Here is a 16025-nt window from a genome sequence, read left to right as displayed (position 1 = left end):
TTTCTTAAATGATTGTATGAACAGCAGAATTGCAAGTCATCACCTATATTGTGTAGTCACTGGTTGCTGTAAGAAGTCTTATGGTTGCCATACTTGAGAATCACTATTATGTGGACTTCTGTGTAGAGTGCATTTGATTTAAATAAAATTATCAGGAATCCTGTTGTAGATGTATGCTGGTGTTAAGTGTTATAGCACAAATCACAGTAGCAAATCGCAGCTAACAAAGAAGTTATCACTTGTATTATTAGCTAGATGTCAGTTGATGATGTGAGATGTTTCAGTTGTAACGTATATTACGTGAAGACTGATCAGGACATAAGTTACGGTATTTTAAAAGCATTTAATAACTTTTTGAAAAACGATATAAATAAAAAAAATTAAAATCTGGGGTTTTTAATTAAATGAAGAGACTTTTATCTGCCTCCTTTCTGAAGTATGACGTTTGTTCCATGACAGGTATAGATTCCAGATAATGATGTTTTATTCTTGTAACTTTGTGAAATAGCAGAAAACCTTTGCAGTTAGGCACTTGAGAAGAACGTTGTCAGTCCTTGATGCAAAATATTGGCATGTCAGTAAAAGTTGATCTATGAAATGTTTAGATTTGGCATATTGTATTGATTCTCTGTAGAACCGGTTGTTCTGGTCAACTTTGTTCTCTTCCGTATTCCTGGCAGCCAAATAACAGGAAAACAAGCTCAGGCCTGTCTGCAGTGGCACTTTCTGCTGGGGCCACTTGACTTTTAGGTGACCGAGGAGACTGTTGGAAAGTTAGTAGGTCTACTGCATATATTTAAAGTATTCCAAATATGATACTACTGGAGCTGTACTGTAAATGTCACTCCTAGCAATACATTTGTTTGGAGTGATCACCTGACATGCTAAGGAAGTCTGCCTTTCTCTTGCAAATTTTGATCCATATTCATGTCTTAAATGAGAACTTCAAGAATAAGCGTAGCCCAAATATATTTTGTCACTGGGGCTGAGGTAAGAAGAAAGGAAACAGTACATGAAATATTTATCCAAGCGTAATCATTCTTTTCCCCACTATTGTGTCTGTGTATATGATGGCCATAAAAGCTCTGTTCACAATTGTCTATGAAGGAGAGTCCACTAAGGTCCACTGTAGACTATTTAATTATCAAACAACAACTACTTGCTGAGGCATGTTTGTCTTGTGATATTGTAATTATATTTCCGGCACCAAAGGCCATCTTTTATCTCAAGCTCTTAATGGCATTTAATGATGTAATTAATCCTTATTTAGATCAGAGTTGAATTTTTAAAAAATTCCTAGTGTATTTTTTATTAGCTTTAATTTTAGCTGTTTGATGGGTATGATTTAATGGTGTATATTATTGTTAGTAGACACTGATAACGGAGGATATGAGAAGTCTGCAGTTTATTTTTACTATCATTGCCTATCTATACCCAAAAGTCCTGTGTTAAAAAGTCCCAATTAGTCCTGACTTGTTTAGAAAATGGAGGAATGCACTTAATTAAATGTTCATGTTTGCGTTTTATATACCTGGGCAGCTTACAGCTCAGTTCATACATTAGTGGGCAGCAAGTCCCATCAGTTCTATCTAGGATAGCTAATAGTAGGGGATGATGGGAATTGCCCTCCAAAACGTGTGAAGGCCATCAATTGCCCAGCACAGTTAAAAGCTATCAAGAACTCATTCCTCCCTAGTGTATCATCTTATATAGCCAAGATGGCAGCGTATGCACAAAAGCAGGGAAGTGTTAAACAGGCATGGGGGAACATGAAGGTTTCCTCTAAATTTATACATAAAAATTGGATTGTAGAATCCTGAACAGAGTAATTGGTACAGACATGGTTTTTCTGTTAGCTTTGTCTACGTTCTCTTGAAGACTTTGCCATCTCTCCTGGAAAGTCCAGATCCTGTGATCAAAATGCAGGGTTTGGTTTTTATCAAAAGCACTGCTCTCAAAATAGCTTAACAAATCCTTCTTGATATTGCCTAAACTTTCAGCAGATCTTGGTGCACTGTATGAGAGAGATCATCCAGATGTCTCCAAGTTCAAATCAACATACATGGAACATAGTTCTCTTCTATTGTGTTAAAATGTTAATGTTTTTAGAATTTGGTTGAAAACATTTTATTCTGTCTTTCAGTTCATATTAACTCCAGGCATTATAAATGGCAATGCAGTTATAAAGGTGTTTTAATTAATTAATTAATTAAGAATACCCCCCCCCTTCTCCTTTAAAAAACCCGAGGCAGCTTGCATCATTGAAAGACAACATTTAAAACTGAAAACAATGAGTATACAAGGGTGGTTTGCATATTTAAAAAACAATATTTTAAGCTAAGAACAATGAGTATAAAGAGGCAGCTTACATCATTAAAAGACAATATTAAAGCTGAAACAATAAGTATACAAAATTTAAAAAGGAACAAACAGATACCACCCTGGCATTGTTACAATTAGGGTTTGATAAAATTCATAAAAATTCTATGACAACATAACGAATAAATTCAGTCTTAATAGGAGCAGCACCAGAAGTTTCTAACCAGTAGAAGTGATCAGTTTCACTTATGAATACATCACAGTGGGGAGAAATAATGTTCACTACCTTGTGCTCCTTGGAGGCATGCCACATTGCTAAAGTGCTGGGAACAAACTAAAGTTCTTGAGTGGGACTTGTAGAGCAGAAGTGGGGAACCTAAGACTCTCCAGATACTGTATATTGAACTTCAGTTTTTGGAAGCCCTGCGCTATGTGGCCCATGATGATGGGTTCTAAGAATTGTTGTTCAGAACATCTGGCCCTCCAGAGCATCCTCCAGATGTTCTTTGCTTCTGTTCTATGGCTGTACACCAGTGATGGAGACTTGAAACTGCCAAGTTCTTAAAAATCAACAAGTCCAGCAGATTGCTGCAAACAACAATCTGTGTATCAACCAATTTCTGAGGAGGTCTGTGTTCATGCCCTGCTTGCTTCTATCCCTACACTCAGATCTAAGGATTTTTTTAATGCTGATTGACAGTAGTGTTTGAATTGGTATTCAGTCCATTTCAAGCCTGAAATGATCCAAATCATTTTAAGCCTGCCCTTATCCCCATATTGCATATTATTAAGTAGGGTTTGGAAGGAGTGGAGAATGTAGGGGCAAGTGTGAGAAAACAAGAGTCTTCTGTGCCCTCATAAAGGCAGGAACAGATAAAGCACAGTAACAAATGCCAATGATTTAAGAATTGTATGTAGAAAAATCTTATGGTTGTTATCAGCTCAGTATAGTGAGGGTGCACTTCAAAGTTCTCAGGTCATGGTGTCAAGCCCTTGCAGATCTTTGAGCCCCAAAGCGTTGACATCTGCACTTGGAGCCATATCTAGAAACCAGCTAAGCTTTGAAGCCTGAACACAAACCAGTTTGGCCTCATATAAGTCAGCAACAACTAAGAGAGAAAGAGAGAGTGTGTGTTAGTGTAAGACAGTATTGTTTATGTCCAACTTGTATTTCCTACTCGTAAGTGGCTTACAATAAATACTAATGTGTGCAATTTTCATAAGTATTTTCAAAATATCTTTGAAAGTATCTTCAAATTGAGATATTGAAATGGGCTGGTAGAGGGACTGGAGATTATCGTCTTGCATTCTACTTTTACACTGGTTATGATGGCAACGCTCATTAGTAACATTCAGTACAAGTGACTACTTTTGCTGAATGATAAAAATGATCTGTTAGCTTTCTTAAAACACAGAAAAAGAAAAGCTGACAGGAAAGAAATTGATTTGTTTGAAGGGTAGTGCTGGAAGAGAGTTTTGTGGATACCCTGACTTTGCCAGAAAGACAAATAAGTGGCACCGGATCAAATCAAGCCTGAATTATCTCTGGAGGCAAAAATGTTGAAACTGAGGTTGTCCTACTTTGGGCACATCATGTGAAGGCAGGATTCTCTGGAAGAAACCATAAGGATGGGAAAGGTGGCAGAAGGGGAAAAGGGATAACAAACATGAGATAGATTGATTCCATAAAGGAACCCACAAACTTGAGTTTGCAAGACCTGAGCAGGGCTGTTGAGGACAGGACATTTTGGACCCTCATTCATAGGTCACCATGAGTTGGAGAAAACTTGATGGCATATAACAACAAGGACAGAAGTTCAAAGCAGAGTTGTCTGGTTTATGTTCTAGTGTTACACAGGAATGAGCTTGTTGGTTGGATTGTTGCTATTATACGTTTACAGCTATTTAAGCCAATTTTATTGTAATCTAATATAGGTTAATTTGGCCTCCTCATTGTGGTGGTATTCTGTGCATAGTAATATCTTTTATGTTATTTCTAACATTTCTTTACAATGTGAATGTATGTTTGTTGTGTGTGTATAATCAAAGTGATGTTGCTCATGTTTACACTGAACAAATATAATCACTGTTTTCTGCATAAGAAAGCTGAAGTCTTGAAAGCAGTCAAACATACCCAGCTAACAACAGTTGGTTGAATGAATCTCCTGGTTTCTTTCTGTCAATAGTCACTGAAGGTTACTTTTCATAACTTTTTTAGGTTTTATATATGAATCCAAATAGGGGGTATAGATAAATCGTAAAGATACAGCTTGGTACTGTTTGTTTTAAACTATTAAAAATAGCTAGTCACGACACATTTGCCCTTGTTTTCATTTTTACTGTTTAAAACATACAGTGGTTGGCCTTACAGTGAAACCCGCACATTTTGGTTCAAAAGAAAGTGGACAGCCATCTCAGAATCAGACATGAATACATTGGTGCATCTGTAATGCCTTCTTAGTTTCTTCTCTGCTGTTGTTCAGATTGAAAACAGCACACATGCATCTATGCACACGTACAGAGCTTGGGCAGCTTTGATATGACAACATATTCTTAAGATGTTCAGCAAATGGGTCCAAAGGGAGTTTGTTGCTGTGTTTCTAGTAGTTAGTGTTTTGTTTTTATTTAAAGTCGTAATTAGCTGTATTCCCCAAGCAGGTCCCTCATTTATGTGCTTATTGAGAGGTGAACTCATCACAGTATGAAGTTGATGAAACACCAAAAAACAAACAAACAAACAAAAAAAAACAACCCATGAGAGGTCGTTTATTTGATTAATCGTATTTTGCATGCCACATCAGCAATCCATGCCTTCTCCCTAGGCCTGAAAATAAAAAGGATATTTAAAAATTGTTAGCTTAGTTAGAATCTGTATTTCAGATAGATATAGAATGTTATATGCTGACAGCTAGGCATGGGTATTGTCCCTGCATTCATCAGTTCCACTGCAGGATTCTGTTACTTGGTACAGTAGAGAATAATGATGCACTCTTGTTTTATTTATCACTCTCTTTGCATACTTACTTGCACAGACTAAACTTTAGACTTTTGTTTGAATCACTCAGCACTATCATCCCCAGCAGATATATTAAATCACTTGACCAGCCTGTATTGTTGCCATGCTTCACTGCTCACAACATTCCCTCTGGAAGCTCCAGATGTATAATGCTGGCTCAAGGGCAGTAATCTTTCTGTTCAACTCTGATTATACCTTTTTCTTCAGGACGAATGTTTCTATTCATGACCAAGCTTTTGTATATTTGATTGATGGATGAATCCGTTGATGGATGACTCAATTAAACCTCACGTCAAATTGTTTACGATTTCTTCACATAAGCAAGACACTTACCTATAAGCCTACCCATAATTGATTAGTACCTTAGGGCAAATACATATGCCACCATCCAGATTACTATTTCATACTATTTGTACTGGTTCATACATATCATATTGTGGAATGTGAGCCTGGGTTTTTTGTTATTGTTTTTTGGGTTTGTTTGGTTTTTTTTGTTTTGTTTTTTGCAAATTCATCATATATTGCATGCAGCTCCTCTGTTCATGTAGTGCTGTCTCAAAATGTAATTGGCAATAGGCACATGTGTCAAACACCAAAGTGATGAGCAACGAACTTCAGTGGCTTTACTACTGGAGAGTGCTGATGCGTGAATAATCTGAGGCACGGTGATGGTGACACATCAGTTTTAAATGTAAAAGGGCAATGAATGTGTGGTCATATTGTCCATATTGTAAACAAGGTAGTGAAAAGCTATAAAGCTATAAAGATTATCTTTAGCAGTAAACACTTCCAATAGTGTACATTTCTCAAACTACTGCAAAACTGTCATTACTGTACTTTTTCAAAGTACAGTAATGTTCACTGCATGAACAGAGGAGAATAGACCGAGATTACAGTGAATTTTTTAAAAAAGGTTTTCTTTATGGAAAGTGTGTTGAAGGAGGGAGAGCATAATTACTTAGCTTTTATTTAGTTAGAGATTCCGTGCAGATTCACTTCTTGCAGAAATTGTAAAGGTATTTTATTCTTTTCAGGAGTAGGTTAGTATTTCATTGTCAAAATTTGTAGGTAATTTGACTTGATTCTTTTGTGTGTTCTGTGCTGTCAAGTCAGAACCAGCTTATAGCTGACCCTAATAGGGCTTCGATGGTGAGATATTTAAAGAGTGTTTTTACCTGTTCCACTCCCCCAGTGAGTTTCCATGGCCAAGTGGGGATTCAAACACTTTTCTCCAAAGTCCTAGTCTATTCACTGCACCACACTGGGAATAATAACAAATAAAATTCTTACGTAGAATTTAAAAGAGACATTTCCCTATCTGACAACACAAACAGAATGTTCTAAGGAACAGGGTATCCTATACTGTCAGTTCTATTACAAGCTAGACTGTGCTATATCCAGATATTGTACAGCTTCATATACAGTACATGTTTATTTGGAGGTAATGTGTCCAGAAATAGTAGGGACGTGGTGGCACTGCGGGTTAAACCGCAGAAGCCTCTGTGCTGCTGGCAGTATTACTTGGAAATGGGGATGAGCACCGCAAGCCTGCCAAACACCCACCCACACCACCCTGGGACAGCACCGCTTCAGAGGCTTACCCGGTGCATTTCTACTGCCTGTTTACCTGCTGGGAAAGCCCGGAGAAGCCTCTGACACCCTGCGCTGATCAGCTGTGAGGCGGGGAGAGGGCGGAGCAGAGAAGAGCACACACATGCCCAGCAAAGCACCACTTCCAGAAGCCTCCCGGGGGCTTCATCTTGCGAAACAGAGCCATAGGAAACATCGTCTTGTGAAGCACCAAACCCCTCGCTGTACCCAATTGTCCAGCGAGTTTTTCGTCCTGGGAGGCAATAGTCTTGCGGGCATCACTGTACAAGGCTAATATAGTTAATCCCTAACCTTTTAAGGGCCAGACTGGAGCGGACCATATGTGGCCCGTGGGCCACACTTTGCCCAGGTCTGACCTAATTCTTTGATTTGTTCAGATAGTTGAGCCATTCCTCCTTATATCTCCTGTAATCCTGTGGATAATGTATTTTGAATGTTCTGTTGCCAATCCTTAAGTGTCTATTGCTCCAATAATTTCAGAATTTGTTCTTGCGCAGGTAAGCCTCTTGGGTTTTCTTCCCCCCTTTTCCTCCCTTTGCTGCCATTTTCCAATTTTTTTTAAAGATGCTGTTTGGGTCTTTTCCCAGTAGCTGTTACTGCTGCTTTACTTTTCATTCAGACAACACTGTTTACACAGTGCATCCAAAACATGGACTAGCACTTCTCTCTCATTAAAATATTCTTGCAGCCGCCAGTCAAAACAATGAGTGTCTAAAATAACAGACAATGCTTTGAGGCAAATAACACTAGCAGTTCAGTCTTTCCTTCCGGGCTCAGTAATTGGGGTAAGTCCTCCAGTCAGAGCTGCTCCGGGCTACGGGAGAGAGGGTCGCCTTCACCACAGTGCCAAAGGAGACATATGTGCCTCCAATCTAAGACTCTTCTGAAGTTCCAAAGTTATATTTTCTGATTCTAGTTTCCTTCATCAGCATTGTAATTAGACAGTTTATAATTATCTTGTGGAAGCGAGTCTTTGCCTTAGATTAAAACAGTTCATTCACCAAATAACGTTCTCCCCTCTTCCCTCCTTCTCTTTCTTCTCCTTTTCCCAGTCAAGGCTAAGCGATCGGGGGGGGGGAGGCTCGCTTCTACTGCGGCTCGAAGAGTTGCAGGATCTAATCCGCATTCAGTAACTCATTAAGCCCACCTTTCTTCTGTGTCATTGATTTATATCCATAAATGTTTCTTTATATAAAACACATATCTTGACTTACCTAGAGTCCTGGCCAGGATATTTTCCAAAATCCTTCTGTACTCTGCAGGGGGTATTCCCAGCTCTTTGTCCAACATGGCTTCCTCCTTGGTCCGTGCACTCAGAAGACTCTTTTTTTGGGGGGGGTCCTGGAAGGCTTATCCACAAAATATTATAATGGAGTGAGCGTTCAAGTCCTGCAGGACTTGCTCACCAAGGAGAGCATTGCAGTGCTGGTGATGAACATGAGGACAGGAAAGTCTGATAAGAAAATACAATTTTGACTAGATAGCTGAAATTTCAGGATCTGTAGGTGGAGATTGCATATGTAAATAGTCTGAAGTGTTATGGCAGTGACATGGTTCATTCTGGGAGATGCAGACTCAGTTGTCCTCCATCTCAGTGGACCAGTGGACAAAGTTACTCAGTGAATCCTTCATTGCCCTGTATTGAAGTGCATGGTTCCTGCTTTGGATGGGAATAGAAGTGCCCAGAAACAAGACAATCCCCCATAAAACTGGAAATTAAATTATTTCTTTAGGAACCATATCATTGCTGGTGCTAAATCATAGGTGTAGTGGTCTGTGTTAGATAGGATGTTGTGTGTTGAGACTTCAAGTTCTTTTCTCCAAACTTTAATAATGGGCCCTAGGAAAACCTGACACTGTGCCTGCTTTAAGAGAATTAGCCATTGCAGCGTTGTTTTCTTGTGCTAACTTTAGTCATTGTGTAGAAACATGCTAGGTCACGTTCTTACTGTGAACCAGCCACAAATTTACCGCATCTGAGTTCCGAGGAAACACCTTGCTTTGGCAGGATTGATTATAGTATATCTCATTTCCGTGCACTTGCCTGATTTATTCTGAAGATATACATCTGCCTTTTGATGGAAGGAGCTTCAAAATGGCTGAAAAAAGATTGCAAGAAGAAAACAAAACTGCACTCCCAATCGACAGTCTTCAGTGCTCTGGCTGATGAAAGCAGCCCAAATAGGCTTTCCTGGATCTCTAGAGCATTGGTTGGTGTAGCAGGACAGAGAAACCGTAGAATGTAGTAGTGAGAGTGTTGAACTGGGGCTTGGGAGATTCAGGTTCTTATCCTGACTGAGCCACAAGCCTTACTTACTTTACAAGGATTGGGAGGGTAAAGTGAAGATGAAGAGAGCAATGTACACTGTCTTGATCTATTGGAGGAAAATTGGACGTAAATGCAGCTAATAAATGCCTCTATTTAGGAGGCACAAACTGCAATGTCTGTTGCTGATGGATGGAGCCAAACTGGGTTTCCTTGCTCTCGTGTTCTTCCTGTGTGGTGTAGGCTATAGCACCTGCCAGTGGCATTCTGCCTCCCCCCCCCCAGAGGTCTTTAAGGAGAATTGTAAGCTAAATATGTACTTTTGCCTGTTGGCACTTTCCTTTAAAAATATTCCCCAATACCCTTAATTGGTCAAACCTGCTCTGGATTTGAAATCAGATCATTCTTTTTTAGTTTGATAACCCTATAATGATTGGAATGAGAAGCTAAAATATTGAAAATTGACTAAGTGTACCCTCATATCCTGTTGGTTAGTTATGCTCTATCCGTGCCTTTATTAAAACTAAGTATAGTATGATCTACCAGTGATAGGGGAGGCAGGAACAGGAAATTGAACTGGGAGATTCTGTTCATGAAAATAACAAACCTAAGAGCAATTGCTTGGTATTAATAGAAGCAGGGAAGCTCTCAGTGAAGACAGTGTTTGTCCTGTCTAATCTTATTATTGTGCTTTGCTCATAAGCTATACCAGTTGCTAGGCATTCTGAAGAGAAGTCGTGGACTCATTCTTAGAACAGTCTTGCTTCTCTGTCTTACTCAAATCCTATGACTGATTGTTTCTTATTCATAATGAATGTTTTCCTCACACCAAATAGGCTGTGATTGAAACACCCTGAAAGTCTTACTGACATTACTTTTGTAACATGGGAGCAACTGTATTGCATGATCTTAGCATTGTGAAGATAATATCAGAACGGTAAATAATTTGCCACAGATACCAGCCAATTGTTTCTTTATCAGGCTGAGTAAAATGCCAGTTTATAACATTATCAGGTTTCCCTCTCCAAAAGACCATTCTGAGTGCGGTGTGTTTGCTACAAAATGGCGTGTGCGCATGTGGGTAATCTGGAGGGGGAAAAGAGTATCAAATTCAGAAAAATGCAATCTCCCTCACTCCTTCTGATCTCCTGCAGCTACAATGTGCAACTTTTTGTTTATTATCTTGGTGTTTCACGTTTACCGTAGTACGTACTTTTCAGCTAGTTTTATCTCAGCTTGTTGCTGCAGTTTTATCTTCTTGTCTACACCTTCATGACTCAGGTTCTCTGATAAACTAATTGGTGGAATGTACAAGGTGAAAACTAGATAACCATTGTCCTAAGCCAACTTTATATATAGATATTTGACCATTTACCTCTGCTGCGTTGTCTCTGGTCTTGCTCCCCCACCTCCTCAGCTGGGCATTTGGGTGAAAATTTTCTGTTCCAAGGTTTATACATCAGTGGCTGATGATGTCATCAACATTGTCAGCTGTAGAGTTGTGCAACAGGATTTTAGCCTAAGTATGCAATTCTGTAGTTAACTGGGAATAAGCCACGTTATGCTCTGCAGGACTTGCTTCAGAGGAGATGTGTGTAGAATCACAGTGTTAATGTCAAAAATAATCTAAGAAGTGTTGCCATTAAAATTGTATTGAGTTACATGTCTCATTTGTTTGGACTGGGTAGATAATCTCATAATTTTTAGATAACGTTTGTGCAGCTAAAATGTAAAAAGGCTTTTTCTGTCAAACAGTATCACAGCTTTTTAAAAAAATCCATATACAAGAATTTTCCTTAAAGGAGTAATACTGATATTCTGTTGGAATTGGTAGTTATCTTGCTGATTTATCTAATATTTTAACAAACTCAGATAGGCACAGGCCCTTTGCAGTGCTTGATAATTAATTGTGAACTTCTTGTTGCTGTCTGGGAGGTCTTTGCTTGCATGTACCATATTTTTTCGCTCCATAAATCGCACCTCTCCATAAGACGCACCAAATTTTTAGGAGAAGAAAACAGGAAAAAATAATCTGTTTTCTTCTCCTAAAAATTGGTGAGCCTTATGGAGATGGCCATCTTATGGAACACACCCTAGGACCCTTTGGAGGCTCACCCTGCCCCCCCGGGAGTCAGAGGGGGCGAAATCGCCACCTTCTGGGACTCTTCTGAAGCTTCCCAAGCCTCAAAAGAGTCCCAGAAGGTAGCGATTTTGCCCCCTCTGGCCCGGCGGGGGGGGGAAGGGTGGGCCTCCAAAGGGTCCTAGCGTGTGTTCCAGGACCCTTTAGAGACTCACCCTGCCCCCTCCAGGGGTCAGAGGGGGTGAAATCACCACCTTCTGGGACTCTTGAGGCTTGGGAAGCTTCAGAAGAGTCCCAGAAGCTTGCGATTTCCCCCCCTCTGGCCCAGCAGGGGGGGCAGGGTGAGCCTCCAAAGGGTCCTAGGGTGTGTTACAGGACCCTTTAGAGACTCACCCTGCCCCTCACGGGGCCAGGGGGGTGAAATCACCAGCTTCTGGGAGTCTTTGGAGGCTTCCCACCCCTCCAAAGACTCCCAGAAACTGGCGATTTCGCTGGGGCTGGATCCGTGCAGGGTGGGCGGAGTGTGGCAAGGGTCCTGGAAGGCTTACCCGGACCCTTGTGACGCTCCCCCCATGGGGCCATTGGGGACAAAATTGCTGCCTTCGCTCCATAAGACACACGGACTTTCCCACCCACATTTTGTGTGGGGGAAGTGCGTCTTATGGAGCAAAAAATACGGTAATTTGTTTTATTTCCTTGATCGACTTTGTTGAGAAAACATATTCAGAAATGTTGTTACAAAAAGCTGAAGATGTGTATTCTAAGTTATATGGTTTCAGATAATAGCTGCCATGATAGAAGAACATGGAAGTAACTTTTTCAAGCTGTAGTCTAGGCCATATGATTTTAATGAATGTTAATTTAATTAAGGAAAGACTGGTTGGAACAGGGTTATCATTAATGGCCTGTTGCCCACCATATCCTTGCCTTTGGTGTTACATGCAAATATCAGGTTACTGGTAAGTATCTTAATATTAAATTCCAGCTTTGAAAAATGTGGATGAAGGCAAAACTTATACCTGCTTCCTTGGACATTCGGGCATCTTGCTTCCATGGTGGCAACAGGGCCAATCCTAGCATTAGACAGAGAGAGGCACCTGGCACAAGTGACAGGTGTTTGGGGAGCAACAGAAGCCTTTTGGCTTTTTCTCTTGAGCTCCTTCACATTCTCTTCTCTGGGCGAATCTTTGTATGTTACACAATGCATTCTACAATCACTCAGCCAGCCTGTGCAGCTGAGGATACAACCCATTGCCAGTCTTGAAGTTAAGTTCAGTTGCCAGCCAAGTCTGTTTCTGTATGTGGGATGAAGGAGTGAGGTTACTATCTTGTCCGCTGTCTCAAGCAACAGGACATTTTAGACTAGCTCTGATAACAGGCTTTTCCTTCCTTACTACCCAACTGTGTTCCCTATGACAAAATCTTAAATTTGTCCTACAGAGGTCAGACAAATTTTAAGTCTTCTGGTAAGGGTAAATTAGCTGCTTGTTGTTTTGGGAGAAAATTAATGCAAATCATTATCTGGATGAAACTTTTGCTAGTGGCCTCACTAATGTTTTAGTGGTGTTCCTTTGACTCAGTTGTTTTTTTGTTCCGAACTCTTGATCTTGAAAGTAATCCTCATGGGCTATTCTGCACTGGCTCTCACAGTGTTCATATACTTGGGGGTTAAAAACACTGATGAGATAAAAGTCACTGCCACTTCATGGTGGATTACTGTAAAAGTTAATTCTAAGTTATTGTTGCACGTAAGTAAAATTTCCACCTCCACTAAAAGCTTTCAACCAGTTTTTATGGTTTAAAGTGAGTGCAAACATTTTTGTGTCAATTCTTCGTCCTGAAAATGGTATTTTCCTAATTGGGATATTGATTCTGTACTGTATGAAGTACCTACGATTCTTTTGTTGATCCTTTAACAAAAATCTCTCTGTTTTTGAGACACTTACAAGTGATAAGCAATGGCGTCACAAAAAATGATGAAACAGATTACCAGTGATGAGACTAGATGTTATTTAAAGTAAGTTGTATTGCCACTGAAAATTCTCATGGCTGAGAGAAACGTATGTAAGATGATGTTTTCTCAGTGATTGTTCATTAATTAAGTGCAAGCACTATACTGGGTGGTTCACATAAAATGAAAACTTAAAACCCTCAGTACCCCACAATAACCAAAAATACATTCGGAAACAGTACTGTACAGTAATACAACAGACAATATTTGCGACTATAAATAAAAATAATCCTCAAAAAATCCAGAATTAAGTTTTAAAAGTTGTTATTGATAGCATCCTGAAGATTTATTTATTAAAAGACAGCTTTAAATACAATAATTCCATCTTTACCATCTTTCTAAAAATAAGGAGTGAAGTATCCCGGTGTATCTCTATCAGAATTTTATTCCATGGACTAGGGGCCACAATTAAAAAGGCTCAATTTCTTATAATTGCTGTTTTAGACTCCCTCAGTGTAGCAACCTTTAACAATGTGGATTGAGAGGAGTGGGTGGAACAGATTTCTAGGAAGGATGTTTCAGTAAGTATCAAACTCTAAACCAGGCTTGTCCAACCTGCGGCCCGAGGGCCGCATGCGGCCCAGGTCAGCTCGTAATGCGGCCCAGTGCAATTTTTTATTTTTAAAGAAATTCCAAAGTTTCAAGTTACACTGCCAGCGCTTGTGGCCGGAATGTGGCCGGGGCATGTCACAACAGTAGAGGGGGAGAGAGGGAAGGAAGGAAGGAGTGGGAGGGAAGGGGACAGGAGGGCTGTGTGACTGCATTGTGCCATCCCTTTCAATAGGTGGACCCCCTCCTGGCCCCATAAAGCTGCCAGAGTCGAAGCTGGCAGCCTCTGCCCTCTGAGATCGCAGCTGCTGGTAAGCGTGCTTGGAGCGGGGCTGCGGAGGATGGCTAGGGCTGCCCCCCTCATGTGGCCCAAACCAAATGTATGTGCGGCCCAAACCAAATTTTCATCTTCTAATGTGGCCCAGGGAAGGTGAAAGGTTGGACATCCCTGCTCTAAACCATTAAGTGTTCCCAGTACTGTATTTTGGGAAGCTGTAGTCTAACTGCATTATAATTGACATGGTATGGCTATATCATAAGTTTAGCTGTTTAATATTGAGAAGTCTTTGAAGTAGTAAAAGGGTCTGGTTGAGTAAAGTGTCGTCATCATTTAGTCGTGTCCGACTCTTCGTGACCCCATGGACCAGAGCACGCCAGGCCCTCCTATCTTGCACTGCCTCCCGTAGTTGTGTCAATTTCATGTTGGTTGCTTCGCAGACACTGTCCAGCCATCTCATCCTCTGTCGTCCCCTTCTCCTCTTGCCGTCACACGTTCCTAACATCAAGGTCTTTTCCAGGGAATCTTCTCTTCTCATGAGATGGCCAAAGTACTGGAGCCTCAGCTTCAGGATCTGCCCTTCCAGTGAGCACTCAGGGTTGATTCTCCTTGCAGTCCAGGGGACTCTCAAGAGCCTCCTCCAGCACCACAATTCAAAGGCATCAAGTGTAGTGTCCATTAATACTGCATCTATTTTTCTGTGGCTCATGTTTTCTATCTATACACATACAAGTTTCACTATTGTATACCGTATTGGTAGCATTAATAATTAGTAAATTTGTTTGGGCTTGGTGAAAAAAAGGATTTATCAAAGTGGAACATGGTACATCTCTAGGACATCTAGAACTTTATCATAGGATTCTTCTGTAACCATTTCACTGTGTAAAAATAGACAATAGAATCCTAAAAACAAGTTCCCAGAGAAAGCAGTGTTTTGTGCTTGCATGGAGTGGCTCTTTCTTGTATCTTCTTCCGTTAATTTTTCCAGATCCTGTTCAGAATGTCCTGTTTAGCTATTGAAGCCAAACCTGCCATTAGAATTAATAGACATGATCTGATTGCCCAGACACATTCAGTTTCCTGATCTTGTCCGATTACTCTGACCTAAAAAAAAAAAAACACCCATCTTGGTCAGTTTTTCAATTTAGCAGTCTCTGTCAGGCTTTTATGCTGTGCAACAAGCTGCAGAATTGCTAATGGAATAAATCTGATTTCACGAAGAAAGCCCAGCTGTCTATGATAGATGTGTGGCTTTGTTTTTTGTGGATAAACATTATATAGAGCTGCAGTATGTGAAACTACACAAGAGTGTAGGCACAGATGTCTCAGAAAAAGCATTGATATTTGTATATATCACTTGGAACATAGCTTGAGAACTGTGGCTGCAATAGAAGAGTTAAGAATAGAAAATAAGATTTAACAGAGTTAAACAGCATAGGGAGATAATGATCAAGTGACAATTATTTGCTTCCATCGATACAAGACTTGATTCACTCATGAACTGAAGCTTCTTTCGGTGAAACATCTCACCAGAGATTATTTACATGTAACCAAACTCACGGTTGCAGCTGTCAGGAGGTTAACATGATTTATATGATTAACATCATTTGCGGTGTTTTTTTAACATTTGATGTTAAATACTATCCTTCTCAGATCTTTTGCCCAGATATTCCACCCTTGCTTCATACAATTATAGGAGTGTGAGAGTTCTTGTTTAATTAAGGTAAGTCAACACAAAAATGGTCCCACTATTATTAGCTTCAAAGTTCTATTAATTATCAGAATGATAAATGTTGAGCAAGTTTGAAATTTGGCATTTTTTTCATCTACTTGGCAAGGTTTACACATCAAGCAAACTGCATGAAACAAAATCCAGTGACAGAACAGACCAGCATA

General features: G+C 40.1%; 1 protein-coding gene across 1 annotated transcript in view; it reads left to right on the top strand.

Moving 5' to 3' along the window:
• RTF2 (replication termination factor 2) overlaps nucleotides 1–16025 on the top strand; it is a 61638-nt gene that overhangs the window by 7851 nt on the left and 37762 nt on the right. The window lies entirely within an intron of this gene.

The sequence above is a fragment of the Pogona vitticeps genome, chromosome 4 (assembly GCF_051106095.1).
Source record: "Pogona vitticeps strain Pit_001003342236 chromosome 4, PviZW2.1, whole genome shotgun sequence".
In the NCBI taxonomy this organism is placed as follows: Eukaryota; Metazoa; Chordata; class Lepidosauria; order Squamata; family Agamidae; genus Pogona; species Pogona vitticeps.
This window is presented reverse-complemented; position numbering and strand designations above follow the sequence as displayed.